The following is a 15,285-nucleotide window of genomic DNA, read 5'->3' as shown; positions in this document are numbered from 1 at the left end:
ATCCTCACTGCTCCACAGGTCTGTCAAATGTTCTGTAAAATAGTTTGAGCACAGCAGAGATGCTAGATTAGGAGTTGATGGGAGTTGTTGCAGATACCAGTGTCCAAAGTCCAGCTTGAACCCAGTTTGTGCACTTATTTGTCAAGCTAGCAGAGATTCTTTTCACTGCCAAGCTAAAGTGACTTCTGTCAACAAAGGTAAACATAAAAAAGGATATTTCTCCTGTCAGTTCAAGATTTTTATCAAACTCCTTTTTCATAGCTTCAACCTTCCTCTTGTGTTAGCTTTCTGTTCCCATCTCTTATGTTAACAGGTCAGTTTTGACCCACGTCTTCAATCAGCTGTCAAATAAACTAAAAACAATTTTCGATCATCCAAGTTGTTTCCCATCTCTTGGTTACCTTGTTAGGCTTCCTCATCCATGGAAATATTGATTGGAATATTTTGTTGTGGGCCTCTGGACCTTTTTTTAGTCAGTAAACCCTTGATTTCAGTTAAAAAAATGATCAAATGAACCTCAAGAAAATCATAGAAATAAACAAAAGGTTGTTGTGTTTCCTGACCATTACTGAGGGGTGTTAGAACACATCTCTGACATGGATTGGTTTGATTTATTATTCATTTTAATATTATTAACTATTGTAACATCCATGGTGTTATGGGTCAATTTCGACCCTCATATATTTACTTCAAGAAAAAGGAAAAAAAGTTTTTTTTCAGCAATAGAACTTTAATACAAACACAAAATGAAAAGCAGAAATGGAGTAACTGCAGGAACAGGAGCTCCATGGAGCTCAAAGGAGTGATCACTCTCAACTTTGAGCAGTCCTGTTCAGAGTTTTCCAACAGGGCTTTGAGAGACCAAGAGTTCCCCAGAGCTGCAAGGAGGAACAAGAAGGAGACTTGGAAAAAGAAGGGAGGGAAACCTGTTGATGTGTTATGAACTTAAGTCACATAAAGTTCTCCATTTATTGAGTTTGTATTTTAAAACTTAATTGTGCATTTCAGTGTTGAACAATAAAGAATGTGTTTATTGGTGATAAAGCATTTCAAGCTTTAAGTAGGAGGAAATGCTTTCTTGGTCACCCCTTGACTAAAAACACCTACAAAATAAAACACACCACTGCTGTGGGCACCCACCTCATGGGAGTCAGGCCCCTGGTGGTCATGGCCGTGGTGGGCGTCCCTGATTTTCATTTCTAAAAGGTGGCAACCTGACAGCAAACAAACCCATCCTCTGAACCAGGAGTCTCAGTTGAGGCTGCATCTGAAACCAAAGACTTTGTATGAATAACTGTCAACCCACATTCTTTGTCTGCCTGAAAGTTAATTAGTTAACAGTTAGCTAAGCTACCTGTGGTCAACTACTGATTTAAAAAAGGTCCAGAGGCCCACAACAAAATTTTCAAATCATCCAGTCATGTGACTGAAGTCATCCAGTCACGTGACTGAAGTCATCCATTCATGTCAGTGATGTCACTTGGCAGGACTGTCATTGCCGTCACATTCTAGAAAAGAACCCAGACTCCACATGTGGCTCCCATGATAACTGATGGACCTCTGGTTGGAGGCTGGACGATGATGTTTGGACTTGAAGGAAAACTCCTTGTCCAAATTCCATTGTGTTCAAATTTCAAGTCCCACAATAAGAAGTAGCTGAATCTGACAGGTGAAGGTTTGGAACTACAAGATGGTTGATGTTTTCTTGACTTGATGCTCTGACTGTCAGGGTAGATGACAGCTTCTTTCTGCTGCTGCATCTGAGTGGCTATGATTGGAGGTTTTCCCTCCCAAGGTTGTCTGGTTCCAGGGGAAATTTGAAAATTCCAGTCCCAACCTTGGCTGTTCTGAAACTCTTCTCCTGAATCACTCCTGAGCTGCAGCAAGAAAAAATACCAGTGCCCAACCAGATCAACTTAATGGCTGCTAACAGCCTCAGACACTTGATTTCCATCAATCTGGAGCCAAGAAGGCCCTCACCTGTGGTTCTCCTCCAGGAGGGTCCAGGTTCTGCCATTGTGGCTCCTTGTGCCACTGCCAGAGAGTCTCAGCTGCACACTGCAACATTTCAACAGGAGATTTACATTCCTTCAAATGTCCTGACATCTTATTCCAATGGTTCTGTTCCATATTTATATTTTAAAATCAATCACACAATGAAAGCTGCCACAGCTGGTTTAAGTGAGAGAACACACTAAGAGATTTGAAACCAGTAAAATATGCTTTTCTGTGTGCAAACTAGTGAGGGGCATGGAAGGATATTTTACCACCAATACAGAACCCAAACTTTAGTCATGTGATGAGATGGCGACTGTGAAGAGTGATTATGAAGTTAATGGACAAAATGTGAATTGAAAGAAAATACATTAAAAAATACTAAATAAACAAATAAATAAAAGAAGGAGCACAAATGACATTTTTCTGCACAAATTTACTGGTATTAGACTGCATTTTTGGTTCATGAGTAGATGAAAGAGTATCACATATATATTATATACATGTGATACATGCACGTGGCTTTGGACGAAAGCTGAAAGAAATTGTAGAATTATTTAAATGTACCAAGTGGACTGTTTCAGGTTTCTTGAAGATGCTTCAGCTCTCATCCAAGAGGTGTCTTCAGTTTTCTTCACTGATGGGAGGATTTATAGCTCTGTGGGGGCGGGACCTTCCACAGAGGTGATTGACATATGTGAGCTCTGGGTGTCAGAGTTGTTTTGGTCAGGTTGTGAAAGGGAAGTTGACTCAACTGGTATCTGTGTCAGTTAAAAGCCTCACAGTAATTCCATAATCTAGGAGTAGAAACCAGAGTCACTTGCGACGAGGATGGGATTCGAACCCATGCGTGCAGAGCACAATGGATTAGCAGTCCATCGCCTTAACCACTCGGCCACATCGTCTGCTGACAGCTAAACACCGCTTTTAAACACCTGAACTCTTTGGAGCCTATTTGTCAGAAATGGACCCAGCAGGAGCCACTGAACACAACTCTGACATAATCAGGCTTCTTCCCAGCAGCATCGTGCTACAGAAGGCAGAATACAGACCATCGATACATCATCAGAGTGAACACCAGCTGATGTTTACAAGTTTAATTCACCTTTTACTACAAAATGACATCCAAGCTCAGATTCTCTTGTCCTGATTGAACAAGTAAATGTTTAAGAAGATGAGAGTACCAGACTTTTTCATCCAAGGAAACAATCATCCTATCACTGTCCTATGCAGAGTTTCTTTAAAAGAAAGTGAGATAACCTCAAGATTTTCTTTTTCCTCTTGTTGGATTTTGCCACAGAGAATCAGAGCCAATCAAAAGCTTGTTGGACTTTAATGTTGGAGGACTGAACAAGTCATGACATCATCAGTTTTACCTTCACAGGTGCTTCATTTACTTTACTTTCAATTTTACAGAGGTAGAACCTGAAATCAAAGCTGTCCATCAAAAGAAGTGAAAGCTTCCCAGGCTGTGATGTTCTTGTCTACAAACTCTGTCTTGTATGGAGCTTCAATCTTTAATAAAAAGAATAAAAAGAAGATAACATTTGTTGTGATTTGACGCTTTAAAAATAAAACTTACGACTTACATGGAAACTGTCTGGGGGGTGGGGGGGTGGAGCCTCCATCAGGTATGTGTTTGATGTCTGAATTCTGTCTCTGATGTCTGAATTCTGTCTTTGATCTCTGGGTTCTGAGCATTGATCTCCTGCTTCAGTCTTTGATCTCTGACTGATCCTAAACTAATCAAAGGATCACATCAGCATATTGGTCCAGTCTACAGATGGTGATTTTACCTATTTGAAGCCTTATTTTGTGTTTGATGGACATTTTTAAAATCATTAATGACTTTTTGACTGAACATCCTGGACACTGTGGTGCCTGATGAGGAGAAAACTTGGGTACAAAGTTGAAGAGGAGGGTTTTTGGAGAAGGGATATTTTTGCAGTGTTCCAAGTCAATAATAACTGTGGAAAAATGTCATCATTTTTCAAAATGTCCTCAGGAAGATGGTTTGTAATTCTGTCTCTCCCTCATCCTCAGCTGCTGCAGCACTTTAAAGAAAACCTTTGACTCGTGGATCTAAAAAGATCAGATGTTGTCTCCTCCAGAACATCAACACTTTAACGTTGTTGGCAGGACTCCAACCTGAGCAGGGAGACCCCAATGGATTTCTAGTCCATCGCCTTCACCACTCGGACACAACAACCACATTCACACACACATTTGTAAAAGATTCACATTTACACAATTCTTTAAAATTGTGTCACAAGCCCATTTGTGTGAGGTCCTATTTTCTCTTTTTCAGCATTCCTTTGTTTCCAGGTCTCTAATAAGTGCAGAATTACAAAGACAAGCAAGCTTGATCCATCCTGGGCAGGTGATAGGAGCCATTGACCACTGGCCAGAGACCCTGGCACAGACGTTGGGGGTGGTGATAGAGAGCATTTCTACAATTATATTATACATTTATAGAATTCTACAATCCTACAATTTCATTGAGCAGAAGCTTTTGTCCAGAGCCACTTGCATATTTTTTCGGTGAGTTTGGCTCCTGAGCTCAAGACAGTTGTGACTCATAAAGGACAGCTTCAAATGCAGCTGTGAAGCCTCATTGTAAGCTGGGAGGAACGACAGGTGTCTCCCTCTAGTGGCTCCTCACAGCAACACGAGCCTCATTTCATACACATGCATCCACCACCTCACTACAAAAGGCCAGTTGGGCCTCGACAGACAGGTGAGTTTCAAGTGTTGGACAAAGGTCTTTAAGATGTTCTTATTAATTCTATAACATCTGAGATTAAAATCTATGGAATTACAACCAACAAGCAGTCAAACACCTGATCAGATGCTCCTTCATGAGGCTGAGAAGAATCAATCTAAACTGGGATGAAGAAAATTAATTGAGAAGAGAAACCTACTGATTGGATGACATGGACCCACCTGATCCATGTCAGCCTTGTTGGAGCAGAAAGAGGTGGATCAGAGGAATCAGTGGATCAAGACTCAGGTGTCAGATGAAGAATCTCTTTATTCACAATGGAGTCAGAGAAATCTTCCAACGTGAACGTGAAAGACCATTTTTTACCAAAGACAGGCTGTGTGTGTGTGTGTGTGTGTGTGTGTGTGTGTGTGTGTGTGTGTGTGTGTGTGTGTGTGTGTGTAAGTGTGTGTGTGTGTCCCTACTGACTGTCTGGGTGACTCACTAAATTCAAAACTGAAGTGATTATTTAATTAATAAACAAAACATTTGTCCAAAAGTCATGATCAAATTCATGTAAAATCTGAGCAACGAGGGTTTGAAAATGTTCAAATGAGCCAAAACAATGTCCTGGGATCCAATCAGGGACCTTTAGATCCACACCAATCTTCCCTGACCTCATAGAAACTGGAACATTTCAACAAATAAATTCAAATTCAACTCAGCAGCAACTCTAGAACAGTCAGAGCACTTGCTAATTCCCCTGTTAGCTCCAGATCAGACAATGCAGGCTCACCTTCACGCTTGGTTGGACAACCGTCACCAGTTGAAGCTTCTCTGGTTCAACAAACTCTGGGGACTCAAGACACAAGTCAGCACCGGTGCAGGTCCAGATCCAGATGTTAGCTGATGGGGACAATGGCTTAAGGGAGCTCCAGGTAGCTGGTTTGAACTGGTCCCTCATCTCTGTGAGTAGAAACCATCTGAGGTGGAGGGTGAAGATCTGCTTTGACCTCCTGATCTCCCAGTAAAGCCAGTATAGATGTTGAGCTTGGAGGAGTTGATGGCCTCCTTCATCTTCTTGTTGGAGATGTTTGCTAAACTCAACACCACCACAGATCAGACGAAAGTCCACTTGTCAGCTGGACATTGGAGTTTCTAGTGACCTGCAGGATCTTAGTTGTGGTGGCAGCAGGCCTGTTCCAAGAGCTGGGCTCACATTCATGATCAGGCTTCAGAATGGTTCTGGACCATTGAGTGATAGAAGCTGATCCTGGAGCAGCAGAAGACAAATATAGAGAAGAAAAGACAAAAGACAGAGAGAAAGGAGGGAGAGAATGACAAAAAGATGGGAACAAGATGAGGGTGAAAGACAAGCAGAGAGAAAGACAGAGGGACAGGGGGATGGAAGACAGACACACAACCAACAACAGCAACAGCAGCAATAATAGTATTGATATTGTCCTGTTATTGATGTTTTCATGTGAAAGTGGCATATTTAAGATAAAAGACACTGTTAGAACAGAAAGATCCAGAAAACCCACCAACCAGAGGTGTGACTGGTACAGATGTGGAATTATTGGCTCACACAATGTTGAGGCAACTGGGAAGAAGACAAACAAAAAAGGCTTGTGTGATTCAGACATTCATCAAAAATGGTCCTATAGAACTGTTCAATGTGTCATGACTTCAGAAGCTCAAATCCTCTCGAAGTTCTAGTGAGAGTGGAAGAGATTATAAAATGAGAGAGGCAGGGCCTTCACTCAGAGCTGAAACAGCTCAGTTGGGAGAGCGTCAGACTGAAGATCTAAAGGTCCCTCGTCCGATCCCAGGTTTCAGCAGAGGAACAGCATTGACTTTACTTTCCAGTGGAGGAACTGCAGACATGAAGGAAACTACCATCTTGTCCTGTGCATTCTAATAACATTCAAGACATTTTTGGAGCCTCTTGTTGGATTTTGCCACAGAGAATCAGAGCCAATCAAAAGCATGGTGGACTTTAACATGGAGTATTGAACAAGTCAAGAAAGCAGCAGTTTGACCTTCACAGGCATTTCTTTTCCTGTCTAAATGCTATAGAAAGAGCCTGAGTAGCTCAGACCGTAGAGCATCAGACTTTTAATGTGAGGGTCCAGGGTTCAAGTCCCTGTTCAGGCGCTGTGCTGGTGTTCCAGTGTTTGACAACATGGTACTGGATGAAGTTCATTGTTGAACAAACTGTTATCATCAGAAGTAGAAGTGTTCTTGTCTTGCCAATGTGAGACTGTAGCTGCAGGTCAAATGTGAGATAAAAGTGACAAATAATAATTTCATGTGGCATGCAATTAACAAAAGACCACAAATAACACTGGTCAAGTTAATTTTATTTATATTGCACCAAATCAAAACAAAACTTATCTCATGACACTTTACAGGTAGAGCAGGTCCAGTACCAAACTCCTTCAATGAATCTACAACCAACAATTCTCCATCAGCAAGCCAAATAGGTGTCCTGTCAATACAACGAAAAGAATGTTGATGTCATCGAGAGAAAAGTACTGCATCTGCCAAAACAAAAAAGCTTACAACAATGGTATTCCCAAGCGGTCTCCCATCCAAGTACTAACCAGGCCCTACCCTGCTTAGCTTCCGAGATCAGACAAGATCGGGCGTGTTCAGAGTGGTATGGCCGTAAGCCCTTGACTCTTACACACAGGGGCTCTATATCCATTTCACTCACTTTACAACCTCAGAAAAAAAGTGAAGCGCAAAAGCCTCAGGGTCTTTTCACACGCCAAATAGGTGTCCTGTCAATAAAAGAAAAGAATGTTGATGTCATCAAGAGAAAAGTACTGCATCTGCCATCTGTCTACTTCAAATTAACCACTGCATGACATTCCATTCCAAAGCTGCGGAGGGCGCTTCAAGAAAAGGTGTGTGAGGGAAGCTCGCTCATGCTGGTCCCCAAAGACTCAAAGCGGCCCTTTCCTCACAATGAAACAAAAAAGCTTACAGCACCTGGTATTCCCAGGCGGTCTCCCATCCAAGTACTAACCAGGCCCGACCCTGCTTAGCTTCCGAGATCAGACGAGATCGGGCGTGTTCAGAGTGGTATGGCCGTAAGCCCTTGACTCTGACACACATGGGCTCTATACCCATTTCACACACTTTACAACCTCAGAAAAAAAGTGACGTGCAACAGCCTCACGGTCTTTTCACACGCCAAATAGGTGTCCTGTCAATACAAAGAAAAGAATGTTGATGTCATCGAGAGAAAAGTACTGCATCTGCCATCTGTCTTCTTCAAATTAACCACTGCATGACATTCCATTCCAAAGCTGCAGAGGGCGCTTCAAGAAAAGGTGTGTGAGGGAAGCTCGCTCATGCTGGTCCCCAAAGACTCAAAGCTGCCCTTTCCTCACAAAGACACAAAAAAGCTTACAGCACCTGGTATTCCCAGGCGGTCTCCCATCCAAGTACTAACCAGGTTCGACCCTGCTTAGCTTCCGAGATCAGATGAGATCAGGCGTGTTCAGAGTGGTATGGCCGTAAGCCCTTGACTCTTACACACCTGGGCTCTATATCCATTTCACTCACTTTACAACCTTAGGAAAAAAGTGACGTGCAACAGCCTCACGGTCTTTTCACACGCCAAATAGGTGTCCTGTCGATAAAAGAAAAGAATGTTGATGTCATCTAGAGAAAAGTACTGCATCTGCCATGTGTCTACTTCAAATTACACGCTGCATGACATTCCATTTCAAAGCTGCAGAAAGGCGCTTCAAGAAAAGGTGTGTGAGGGAAGCTCGCTCATGCTGGTCCCCAAAGACTCAAAGCTGCCCTTTCCTCACAAAGAAATAAAAAAGCTTACAGCACCTGGTATTCCCAGGCGGTCTTCCATCCAAGTACTAACCAGGCCCGACCCTGCTTAGCTTCCGAGATCAGACGAGATCAGGTGTGTTCAGAGTGGTATGGCCGTAAGCCCTTGACTCTGACACACATGGGCTCTATATCCATTTCACACACTTTACAACCTCAGAAAAAAAGTGATGCGCAACAGCCTCAGGGTCTTTTCACACGCCAAATAGGTGTCCTGTCAATAAAAGAAAAGAATGTTGATGTCATCTAGAGAAAAGTATTGCATCTGCCATCTGTCTTCTTCAAATTAACCACTGCATGACATTCCATTCCAAAGCTGCGGAGGGCGCTTCAAGAAAAGGTGTGTGAGGGAAGCTCGCTCATGCTGGTCCCCAAAGACTCAAAGCGGCCCTTTCCTCACAAAGAAACAAAAAAGCTTACAGCACCTGGTATTCCCAGGCGGTCTTCCATCCAAGTACTAACCAGGCCCGACCCTGCTTAGCTTCCGAGATCAGACGAGATCAGGCGTGTTCAGAGTGGTATGGCCGTAAGCCCTTGACTCTGACACACATGGGCTCTATATCCATTTCACACACTTTACAACCTCAGAAAAAAAGTGATGCGCAAAAGCCTCAGGGTCTTTTCACACGCCAAATCGGTGTCCTGTCAATAAAAGAAAAGAATGTTGATGTCATCGAGACAAAAGTACTGCATCTGCCATCTGTCTTCTTCAAATTAACCACTACATGAAATTGCATTCCAAAACTGCAGAGGGCGCTTCAAGAAAAGGTGTGTGAGGGAAGCTCGCTCATGCTGGTCCCCAAAGACTCAAAGCGGCCCTTTCCTCACAATGAAACAAAAAAGGTTACAGCACCTGGTATTCCCAGGCGGTCTTCCATCCAAGTACTAACCAGGCTCGAACCTGCTTAGCTTCCGAGATCAGACGTGTTCAGAGTGGTATGGCCGTAAGCCCTTGACTCTCACACACATGGGCTCTATATCCATTTCACTCACTTTACAACCTCAAAAAAAATGTGATGGACAACAGCCTCACGGTCTTTTAACACACCAAATAGTTGTCCTGTCAATACAAAGAAAAGAATGTTGATGTCATCTAGAGAAAAGTACTGCATCTGCAATCTGTCTACTTCAAATTACACACTGCATGACATTCCATTCGAAAGCTGTGGAGGGCGCTTCAAGAAAAGGTGTGTGAGGGAAGCTCGCTCATGCTGGTCCCCAAACACTCAAAGCTGCCCTTTCCTCACAATGAAACAAAAAAGCTAACAGCACCTGGTATTCCCAGGCGGTCTCCCATCCAAGTACTAACCAGGCCCGACCCTGCTTAGCTTCCGAGATCAGACGAGATCGGGCGTGTTTTTTTTTTTTTTTTTTCTCTTTTATTATCAAAAATACATCATACATTTTTACCAACTGTACATTCTTATTTACATGACAAAATTTAACAATTATATAAAAAATAAATTCCTTCAGGAAAGAAATCTTACCAAAAAAAAACCCCCACCCTTGATACACCTCGAACTTGATGAAAACACCATCAGAGTTTTTTTTTTTTTGTTTTTTTAAATTAAGTTAAATTTAGACAAATAAACCAACACTATGTGCCTACAGCCACTGGAGCAATGCAGGTCATTCCAAAAAAATAAATAAATAAAAATTAAAGAGAGACAAAAAAAACTCATGGGACTAAAAAGAACAAATTCCTGTCGTGAAGTGTCACACACACAAATTTTTTTTTTTTTTTTTTTTTAAATGAAATTTTATCAAAATGAAATGTTAAACACACCAAAAACATAAACCACCCAATTTGCTCACCCCTTTATTAAATTTGAAAAATACTTTGCTTTATAAAAAAAAAAAAAAAAAAAAAAAAAAAAAAAAAAGAGACTACTTAGCTGGGAATTTGAAGAGAAAACATACCATTGTCAATCTTGTTTATTTCAATTTTGCCATTTGCTATGTTGAAAAATGTGTTTTTCCTGCAGAAAGTGTTTTCAAAAATATCCTTGTCCATGTCATGTAAGATTTGTAGGTGCGTCAAGAGTGTTGTGTAAAAAACCCCAAATATGTTTATTTTCTTCTTTTCATAGAGAGCGTAGTTTCTAGTTGTCCATATTGATTTTTTTGCAAAAATGAGTATGGTATTTATGAGAGTCCTGTTCTGATCCTTTTGTTTCAGTGTTGTACCAAAGAGAAGAGTCCATGTCCATAGTGTTTCATCTGTCAAACTGAAATTGCAGTGCTCTTGCAGTAGCATCCTTATGAAATTCCTGAATTTATCCGATTCCTTGCAGTTGATGAATAGATGCTCCTGGTCTTCCGGTTCTTTATTGCAGATTTGGCATGTCCTACTGTAGTTTTCCTTATTAATCTGGTGTAATTTGATTCCTGTGAAAATTCTCCTGTGTCTGATATTGAATTCTAGCTTGAAAGTATTGCTGTCCATGTAAGGTATGTTAAGGTTTTGCCAGATTTTTCCTATCGGTATTCCCTTGAATAATTGTGCCCAGTGTTTTTCTGCTTTTGGAGTGCGTTTAATTGAGTTAATCCCTATGGTGTACCAGTCCTTTGTTTTCACCTGTGACAGCTCTTTCCCTGTGTACTGTGTGACAAGCTCAAGCGGTGGGAGTTCGGGGTCTGCTCTCGATTTGTCCGTGATGATTAAGTTTCTCCACAGTGAGGTTATGTTTCTGTTGATTTTGTTACCTAGTCCATTGAGGTAATCCTTTCTGCACGGTGTCCCTGTTTTTTTGAGTTGGGTTGTGACTTTCCTGAGACTGAACAGACCCCTTTCCCCCACCACTTGACCGACCCTTGTTATATTATGTTGCTGAAGTGCCCTGCATTTAAGTGTCCTACCATTGTGTGTGAAAAAGGTGCTTTCGAGAAAAGGTAACTGCAGCACATGACTTTTCTGACTGCACTTAGGCCTGAGGTGGGGCAGGAATTTGCCCCATGCCTCTAGCACCTCCTGGTAGAACATCGGTAGCGAGCCATGGCTTTTCCCAGGAAGGAGGTGATAAAGAGGGAGTTTCTCCCCCTCCCCGTACTCAGCCAGGTAGCCCGCCATTGTGTCCTCCCAGGGGTACTGCCTGTTCGAATCGAGAAAATTTCTAACTAATTTGGCCCTGAGTGCATCTTTTTTTGCACTGATGTCAATTAGTCCTAATCCCCCCTCCCTTTTATTAGCAATTATCACCCGATGAGCGATCGAATTTCCCTTTCCCCTCCAAAGGAAGGAGGAGATCGCTTCATTGAGCGAATTTAGTGCCCACTGCGGTAGCTCACAGGCCCCCAAAACATGATTAATTTTTGACAGTATTAAGGCATTGATGACAATTACCTTTCCTCTCAGGCTTAAACCCCTACTTCTCCATAAATTAAGTGTATTTTCTACCTTTTTTACAAGTTCTCTCCACCCTAAGTCCCTGGCTTCCCCTTCATTTTTACCAATGTATACACCCAGTATTTTCCTGTATTCTTTAGTGCTAAAACCCCAATTATTTTTTAAACTATTTTTACCGAATTCCATCATTTCTGACTTATTTCTGTTAACCTTAGCTCCTGATGCTTTTTCATATCTTTCTAGATGTTTTATAATATAATTTAAATTTTCTTCATTTTTAAACATTATATTGATATCATCCGCAAATTGTGCTATTTTAACGACTTTGTCTCTATATGTTTTTATACCTATAATATTCTTATCATTCATTATACTTAAAGCTAGTGGCTCAGCAACAATACTGTATAAAAGAGCTGAAAGCGGGCATCCTTGCCTTACCGATCTTTTTAATTTGATCTTTTCTGTTAGTTGTCCATTTATCTTTATTTGACTGTATGCGTTATCGTATAATAATTTAATCCATCTAATAAAGCCTTCACCGTATCCAAATCTTTTTAAAGTTTTATATAAGAAAAGATGTTCTACTCTGTCGAATGCTTTCTCCAAATCAATTCCGAGCAGATAACCCCCCTGTGCTGCCATTGTCCTGACGGTATCCTTTATTGTAAGGATCGTATCTATGATGTCTCTATCTGGTATGCCGTATGCCTGTGTATTACCAATAATGGTTCCTATTGTAAGTTTAAGCCTGTTTGCCAGTGTTTTGGTCAGTATCTTGTAATCTGTATTGAGTAAACTTATTGGTCTATAGTTTGTTATATCCTGTTTTGAACCTTTATTTTTGTAGATAAGTGAAATTATTCCTGCAGTGAATGTATTGGATGTTCTCTGTTCCCGTTCCATTGAGTGGTACAATGACAGCAACAGGGGAGCTATCTGCTCTTTGAAACAAATATAAAATTCTGCTGTTAAACCATCTACCCCTGGACTTTTGTTTTTATTTAAGCTATCTATTGCCGTCTTTATCTCATTAATAGTAATTTGTGCATCAGACCATTCCTTATCCTCCACTGAAATACTAGTTTGGATATTTGATAACAACTTGTCTACCTCTTCGCTATTGCTATATCCATTATCAAATAATTCTTTATAAAACTCTGTAGTTACTCTTAGTATATTTTCTTGATCGTCATATTCTTTTCCAGTTATATCGTTGATTTTTTCTATTATAGTTTTGTTTTGTTTTTGCTTTTCGAGCCCCAAAAAATATGCGGTGCATTTTTCTCCTTCTACTAAATTTTTAACTCTGCTTCTTATCATTGCACCTCTGCATTTTATTTTTTCTATGTTTCCTAGTTTTGCTTTATATAATTCATAGTTTTCTGTGTTTCTGTTAGGTTCTTTATCAAATAATGCTATTTCATGATTGATTAATTTTCTTAGTCGATTTTCTTCCAGCTCCTCTCTCCACTTTTTCTCTTTACTATAATTTATACTACTTCTTTTAATTCTTTGCTTTAGAATTTCCCACTTTTCTATAAAATTATTTTCTATTTTCATTTCAATTTTTGCATAATCAAGCAGTTTTGTGATTTTTTTAACGTAAGTTGAATCTGCCAGGAGGCTGGAGTTGAGGCACCAGGTACCTCCCCCCCTGAAACCTCCTGCAGCACCCAAGTAACACTCAATTGTTGCGTGATCACTCCATGCGTTATAATTATATTGTATTTTATTGATCTGTTTTGTTGCTTCAGGGGCCGCTAGACATAAATCTATTCTGGCTTGTTTCATTTTTCCCTGCACAACCTGTCTTCTGGAGTACTCTTTCTTGAATGGGTTGTGAATTCTCCATACATCTGTCAAATTGTGAATATTCATTAAATTATATAGCTCAGTTCTGCTTGTGTCATTCTTGTATACATTGTTAATTGATATATCATCCTTAGTTAATGCGATATTGAAATCTCCTATTATTATGGTTCTATGATCTATCCATCTGCTTATACTATTTAGAAACATTTTCCTTTCCTTTTCACAGTTACTGGCATATATGTTAACAATTCTGTATGTTCTATTGTTTATGCAAACATCTATAATAAGTATTCTACCTTTCTTGTCATGATATATTAACTTGCTATTGGTACTTATAGTCTTTTTTACTAAAATAGCTACGCCACAAGATTTACTTGTGCCGTTGCTAAAAAAGACATCTCCTTCCCACATTTTGCTTGCTGCCGCCACGCTATCCCCTTCCCACCTTGTCTCCTGTAAGCAGAGAATGTCACACTTGCTTTTAAGTAAAATGGCGGTCATCCTGCCATAAGTGCGGAGTCCATTGACATTAAGGGAGTGCAGCAGAAACATGGTCAGACCAAAAAAACCTTTAAACAGCCAATTTTCCCTCAAGATTTTTTACCTCTCCCTCCTTCTTTCTTCTGTTTTTTCTTCATCGCAGCATCTTTTATTGAGGTGTGCTTTTTCCGAATATTTTTTATTGTGGCAAAGTCCATTTCCGAGTCACTGTTTGATCTACTCTGAGGAGGGAAGGTGGAGGGCACATTTAAGGTAGGTACCCTGGTGGATGTGGCTGCCGCCGGCTGCAATTCTCTTGGGGTATCCCCCACCTCCATTGATTCCAGGAGTTGAGAAGGCTCCGGCTCCTTTTCGGACCCGTTTCCTCCTCCATCCTTTCCTCTCTGCTGTGGGCCTGAGTCAGTGCTCATGTCATTCAGACTTGAACCAAGCCTTGTGCCTGGGCTCTGCACCACTTTAGGAGGGCTCTGGGTTCTCTGAGGGGCGTAACCCTCACCAGCAGCCTGCTTGGCGGCGCCACTACCCACCTCGTCATCTTCCTCCTCATCCTCCGTTCCTCCCTCACTTAAACCTTCCATCTCACTGTACAGCTCCTCAGATCCAGATTCCACCACAATATCCTCATCACTATAATTACAATTACATTCATCAATTTTGTTCCAACACACCTCACATTTCTGTATCTTATTAGGTTTCCTGTTGCACTCCCTTGCATAATGCCCCTGGACACCACACTTATGGCAGGAGAACTCAGGACAGTCCCTTAGGATGTGCCCCGGCTGGAGGCACATCCTACACACCCTAGCCTGCCTATCATGTATGACCCTGAAATATTCCGGTCCCATTGCTGTGTCAAACCGTGCTGAATAAGGCAGAGATTGGACTTTATCTGTAAACTTTACTTTGAGAAACCGCGTCCCATCAGCAATTTGCGTACCCGGCCACATCCTCCTCCTTATAGTTGATGCAGCTGAGACTCCCCACCCTTCTAGCTTTTGTAAAATTTCCTCATCTCTGATGTAAGCTGGTAAGCTTAAAAAGGAAACCATGAGTTCATCATTACACAGATCTT

The 15,285-nt window shown here is 41.1% G+C and overlaps 5 non-coding genes and 1 pseudogene across 5 annotated transcripts; all 6 read right to left on the bottom strand.

The window, feature by feature from the left end:
- Positions 1-2,818: 2,818 nt before the first annotated feature.
- On the bottom strand, positions 2,819-2,900 carry trnas-gcu (transfer RNA serine (anticodon GCU)). Its single transcript has one exon. It is a non-coding gene; the product is annotated as a tRNA-Ser (tRNA).
- A 4,354-nt stretch (positions 2,901-7,254) lies between these two features.
- On the bottom strand, positions 7,255-7,372 carry LOC147265087 (5S ribosomal RNA; annotated as a pseudogene).
- Positions 7,373-7,681: 309 nt separating this feature from the next.
- Positions 7,682-7,800, bottom strand: LOC147265086 (5S ribosomal RNA). The gene has a single exon (XR_015113756.1). It is a non-coding gene; the product is annotated as a 5S ribosomal RNA (ribosomal RNA).
- A 310-nt stretch (positions 7,801-8,110) lies between these two features.
- On the bottom strand, positions 8,111-8,229 carry LOC147265085 (5S ribosomal RNA). Its single transcript, XR_015114302.1, has one exon. It is a non-coding gene; the product is annotated as a 5S ribosomal RNA (ribosomal RNA).
- A 310-nt stretch (positions 8,230-8,539) lies between these two features.
- On the bottom strand, positions 8,540-8,658 carry LOC147265084 (5S ribosomal RNA). Its single transcript, XR_015112804.1, has one exon. It is a non-coding gene; the product is annotated as a 5S ribosomal RNA (ribosomal RNA).
- A 309-nt stretch (positions 8,659-8,967) lies between these two features.
- Positions 8,968-9,086, bottom strand: LOC147265083 (5S ribosomal RNA). The gene has a single exon (XR_015113200.1). It is a non-coding gene; the product is annotated as a 5S ribosomal RNA (ribosomal RNA).
- Between the last annotated feature and the right edge of the window lie 6,199 nt (positions 9,087-15,285).

The sequence above is a fragment of the Aulostomus chinensis genome, chromosome 4, assembly GCF_037954235.1.
Source record: "Aulostomus chinensis isolate RoL2024-O1b breed Wild chromosome 4, RoL_Achi_v1.0, whole genome shotgun sequence".
NCBI lineage: Eukaryota > Metazoa > Chordata > Actinopteri > Syngnathiformes > Aulostomidae > Aulostomus > Aulostomus chinensis.
The sequence above is the reverse complement of the archived record's forward strand: the minus strand, read 5'-3'. Positions and strand labels throughout refer to the sequence as shown.